Source organism: Chenopodium quinoa, unplaced genomic scaffold, assembly GCF_001683475.1.
Source record: "Chenopodium quinoa cultivar QQ74 unplaced genomic scaffold, ASM168347v1, whole genome shotgun sequence".
In the NCBI taxonomy this organism is placed as follows: Eukaryota; Viridiplantae; Streptophyta; class Magnoliopsida; order Caryophyllales; family Amaranthaceae; genus Chenopodium; species Chenopodium quinoa.
Window position 1 is genome coordinate 7451612 of NW_018742914.1, and position 5900 is coordinate 7457511.

Here is a 5900-nt window from a genome sequence, read left to right on the forward strand (position 1 = left end):
AGTATCAAACCAGCGAGCCTTTTTATAAACTCATCTCGTCACTCCTCCCACCTCTTCACATCACTTCTCTATCTTTCTCTCTCCTCCAACAATGGGTCAAAACAGCAGTGGCCTCAACCGCCAAGGCGGTCCTCCGGGAGACCGGAAATCCGACGGCGACAAAAAGGAGAAGAAATACGAGCCAGCAGCACCACCTGCGCGCGTCGGCCGAAAGCAGCGCAAGCAAAAAGGACCCGAAGCAGCAGCTCGTCTTCCCACTGTAACCCCATTAACGAAGTGCAAGCTCAGGCTTCTCAAGCTCGAAAGAATCAAGGATTATCTTTTAATGGAGGAAGAATTTGTTGCTAATCAAGAAAGGCTTAAACCCCAGGAAGAGAAAACTGAGGAAGATCGTTCTAAGGTTGATGATATTCGTGGGTCTCCCATGAGTGTTGGGAATTTAGAGGAGTTGATTGATGAGAATCATGCCATTGTTTCTTCTTCTGTTGGGCCTGAGTATTATGTTAGTATTTTGTCGTTTGTTGATAAGGATCAATTGGAGCCGGGTTGTTCGATTTTGATGCATAATAAGGTATGTGGGTTTTTGAATTTTGTTTTTTTTGATTGATTTGATTGATTGTTTCTGGGTAATTTGATGGTGAATTGGAAATTTAGGGTTAGGGTTTGGGGGAATTTGGTTTGCTTGGGTGTTTAATTTAGGGTTTTGTGATTGGTGAATTACTTAATGGGAGCTTGTGAATATAGAATTATGAATTAGGGTTTAGAGTGCAATTGGATTATGGTGTAATTCAACTTGATTATAATTGATGCGTTATAGTAAGTACTACTACTGGGTGGATTGCATGATTTGGGAAAGTTTTGATTTTGGCATAATTGAATGTAAAATTATACTAATTTATAGCTTCTGAAGAACTCGAGTATTTAGATTTCTAATGTTTGGCTAGTTGGGAACTAACAGATGGTGTAGTGTGCACTTGCTTAGGCTTTTGTACCAAATCCTAGGATTTCATTTAGTATAACTCATGGATGTGAGGTTGAGGTATCGCGAGCTTTACATTGTGAGAGTTGTATATGGGAAATGCAATTGAAGAATGTTGTATGGATGTGAGCTAGTAGGAAATTGCAATTATCATATATGTTAAATTGTGGATTGCTGATTTGTTTGTTTTTGTAGAAAAATGTGCACAGTATATGATGTGCTTTTTTGTGAAGTGATCTTTGTTTGTGAAGAATGAGAAGGTTCTTTGCAAAGAGAATTTGTTGTTTATGTATATCTTAGGGCTAGAGAATTTTCTTATAGAAATGCTAGACTTTCGGGCAACGTCAAATCTTATGGTTCTGGAGATTTTTTAATTTAGGTCATGAACTCATGATAATCACTACTTGGACCAAGCTTGTTACTTTGTAATTTTTTTCAAAAAGGGCAAAAGTATGATAAAATTTTATGTTCGATTGATCACTTGTTTCCTGTGTAAATTACTGTATACTGTGATTCGTACTGGTTCCTATCACATGATCTTTTGCAGACCTCTGGCTTTCATGAATTATAATAATCTTTCTTGTATGGAGCAATTTCTCATGTTTGATGTTAACATCATTATCATGCTATGGAAGAATCAAAGCACTCTTTATGTTGTTTCCAAAGCATCATATAGTTCTGCACAAACTGATTGTTTTCCTGAAATTATTGCCTGCTCCTTAGAGATGTGATGTGGCCCTAAACTTTTTACAATTCCTAAATTTCAGGTCTTTTTATGTTTTCTGATCAGATAATGAACATAAAATAAATATATGTGAAAATTGCAGGTTCTTTCTGTTGTTGGTTTACTTCAAGATGAAGTTGATCCAATGGTGTCTGTAATGAAAGTTGAGAAGGCTCCATTAGAATCATATGCTGATATTGGTGGCTTAGATCCTCAGATACAAGAGATTAAAGAAGCAGTTGAGCTGCCGTTGACTCATCCTGAGCTCTATGAAGACATTGGTATTAGACCTCCTAAGGGAGTCATACTGTATGGAGAGCCTGGTACTGGCAAAACTTTACTTGCAAAGGTATCTATACTTACCTTTGGTTATTTCCATATCGTAATAATGGATATACATTTAAATATTATGAGAAATTCCACTGCTTAATTGTCACCTTAGTAGAGTGTTATTCACTTTCTTGTGTAGTGGCACTGTGTATTCAAGCACGCATCATTTCTTAGGCTTTTGCAGAATGAATTCCTAGCAGTTAGAAACTATTGATTAAGTTTGAGAGGTAATCTGCATCCCAAGATTGTATGATAGACTTAATGATGTTTCACTTGAATCACTTCACTTGCTACTTACATGTGAGAAGTCAGCAAGTGTAAGGGAGGTGGTAAAGGGTAGACCATTGGAAAGTATAAATTAACATAACGAAAGGGAAAGCATTGTCCCGGAATGACGGCATGAGATTCAATAATTTCACGAGGGGAGGTGATCTTGGCATGAAAACCTTGCAAACATCTTTGTTTGTTCTCTAATTTCATGGAAAGTTACAGGGTTTTGAATAACCATATCTCTTGCCTTGCTGCACTCCCACCACATTAAATAGTTTTCACATTAATATTATTATTTATACTAGCAAGTGACTAAGTGTCAATTAAATTCAGGCTGAGCTAGTAACAGTTTAGGTTATATGGAGCCTGTCATAAGACAAGTTAAAAAAGGGTACATGGAGGGTGACTAATTTATGGGAACGAGAAGTAGGAGGAGAGGAGAATGGCGATAGAGAAGAAAGCTAGATGAAAATTCTAGATTATGTGAATAAATCTATTTTTTGATTTCCATTTATCAGTCAGCTTCCTCTTTCAAAGGATTTGAGTAGTTTTTGTTCCCTCATATGTTCCTTCTTTTATAGATGTTTTAAGATCTGATCTAGCCTAGGAAGTTCTCTATTGGAGGAAAAATGCTTTGCCTTTTATCACCAGCTTTGTGAGTAGAAGCAATGGCTTGCTCCTCTTGTTTCCTTGTCTAGTCACCTCCTATTCCCCTTCAAGTTGCGAGAACCTCTTCTTTAGGACTCTAGGAGGCATAGTCTGTAAGGCTTGCTGTGCTGCCCAAGCACTTAGAAAGGTCTTGATGAAGAGTTTACGTTTAGGTGTGCAAACTGGTGCAGGTGGCTGCATAGCATGCGTTTGCTTCATGTCTGCGACCTGTTTACATAGAATTTCTTGATTTTAAGAATTGTGCGGATGCCTCTCACCTATGCTTTGCACCTAGTCTCAAAGACACGTATAGCTTTACTGCACCATGAACTTTTACTAATGCTGTTACTCATCCGTCAGACATGCTGTTGATTGGTGGCTGATTTAAGTAATTGGGAAGTACTCATATATGAACACCCAAATCATTCTGGGACTAGGCTTTATTGTAGGAAGTACATGATCAGAAGTAGTTAACAGGACCCCTTCAGCATGCTCTATCCTTTGCCTATTATCTATAAGAGAAGTTGCTTTAAGTCTTCTTAATGCCTTTTTGTTTGGAACACAACAATGAGCCACAATTCCTCTTACTGTTTTACAAAGTATCCACTCTTGTATCAGTTGGGCAGTCATTTCTCTACACTTGCCTTATTTTTTATTTTTTCTTTGTGGGACGAGTCTCGGTAATCTTTTTATGGGTGATTTGATTGTGGATGTTCCACTGGATTCCAGAAGGGTAGGTTGAATCTATTGGGATGGGATTCTTGAGCTCTGATATTTTTAGTTTGATTCAATAGTTTAGAGGAACTTCATCAGCACTGCAGATTAGCTAAATATTTGATGTATGAAATATCACTTTAGCACATTTTTCTTATTGGATTTATTGTGTCACTAGTCACCCTTTATGATTATCTGCTAGCTTTGGATTTATACATGTGTTGACCTTATGATTAGGAATTTTCTGTTTTTACCAATGACTGGGCTCCTTGTTAATTCTTAATGTGATATTGACCCATTCTTATTCAGTCTTGCTTACTTCACTGTATCTATATGAGGATGCTTGAGGCGTCGATGTAGAAGAGTACTTTATAATATGATTAGCTTAGAGTATTGTTTTTGCACATGGTGTCCTACTGGTGTTAAGTATGTGAGTGCAGCTGTGCATCTTGCTTGACGTCTGGTATATTTTTGCTGATATAATTTTTTAAATAACTACTTCCTTGCTCACTTCTTGTGGCATTTGCTTCAACCACTCGTCATTTCTTAGAATGTATATAGTTAGCGGGGTGGAGGTTTTCCCTAATGACAATCATCGCTAACTCATGCCGTCTTTGAATTTCCTTAGGCAGTGGCAAATTCGACATCAGCTACGTTTCTACGTGTTGTAGGTAGTGAATTGATTCAGAAGTATCTTGGTGATGGTCCAAAATTAGTTAGGGAACTCTTCAGGGTAGCTGATGATCTTTCACCATCTATCGTTTTCATACGAAATCGATGCAGTTGGGACAAAGAGGTACATGTGGTGAACTTAAAAATGTGAATAATGTTTAGCTATGGTGATATGTTGCATATTGACCAGTTAACGATCTTCAGGTACGATGCTCATTCTGGTGGTGAGCGTGAAATTCAGAGGACCATGTTAGAACTTCTCAACCAGTTGGATGGTTTTGATTCAAGAGGAGATGTCAAAGTTATCCTTGCAACAAATAAAATTGAAAGCCTTGATCCAGCTTTACTTCGTCCTGGGCGAATAGATAGAAAAATTGAGTTTCCGCTTCCTGATATCAAAACCAGAAGAAGAATATTTACGGTACACTCATTTCTTATTCATTTATGTTAACCATTTCACGTATTTACAAATTTGTCTGTTCATACAATCTTCAATGTTGAAGTCTCATTAAATACTCTCTTTTGGCAGATTCACACCTCAAAAATGACACTGGCTGATGATGTCAACCTAGAAGAATTTGTTATGACCAAGGATGAGTTTTCTGGTGCTGATATAAAGGCCATTTGCACTGAGGCTGGGTTGCTTGCCTTGAGGGAGCGCCGTATGAAGGTTAGATCTGATTTTCAACCTTCATTATGGACTTGAGATATCTTTCATTTTGAAGCTAAGTGACGTCTGTGAATTGATTTTAAGGAGTAAAATATTTTTCTCATATTAATGGAATTGATTCTTAATTTGAATTACTACGTATAAGATTTATAACTATTGGGCTATGTACTTTGACTGAATAAAAATGATGATCCTATTGAATATTTGAAGTCCTGAAGCATTATTTTTGATGATAAGCATCATGCGCAAATTTATTCTTGCTTGTGCTATTTTGTACTCTTCACTTCAGCTTTTCACCTAACTGTTTATTAACCAAACTGCACATTTGTTTTATAGCCTTTTGCATAAGAAATTACCCTTATACATTTGGCTTGATTTTGCTGTTCTGATAATCTATTGTTTTGTTATCTGGTGGCTCAAAAGGTTTTTTTTTTTCCTCAGTTTTCTAAAGATTTAATTTGATTGAAAAAATATTTTGACTGAGCTTTGGGACATGTGTGGTGTATCCAGGTTACACATACGGACTTCAAGAAGGCAAAAGAGAAGGTGATGTTCAAGAAGAAAGAAGGCGTGCCTGAAGGACTATATATGTGAAAAGCCTGCATCTATTATCGACTAGAGCTACATAGAACTTGTGTTTTTCCCCTTTAGGCCCTGTATATTTTTTCTTTTAAGTTATGATTATGATTTTGTTTTGTACTTTCGTAGATGTAATGTTTGCATCTATCAATGCTTAGTTTACGATCAATTATGCTCCAACATGTCTATAAAATGATTTGCATTTTCTGCATTTCGAGTTTTTGCTAGATGGATTTTGGGATGGTGGCCATGGGTGCCCCTCCATAATCTGAAAGGATTCTTGTCCATCTAATGAACTCATGTTTCTACTTTTA

The 5900-nt window shown here is 36.9% G+C and overlaps 1 pseudogene; it reads left to right on the forward strand.

The window, feature by feature from the left end:
- LOC110728105 lies at positions 1 to 5900 on the forward strand (annotated as a pseudogene).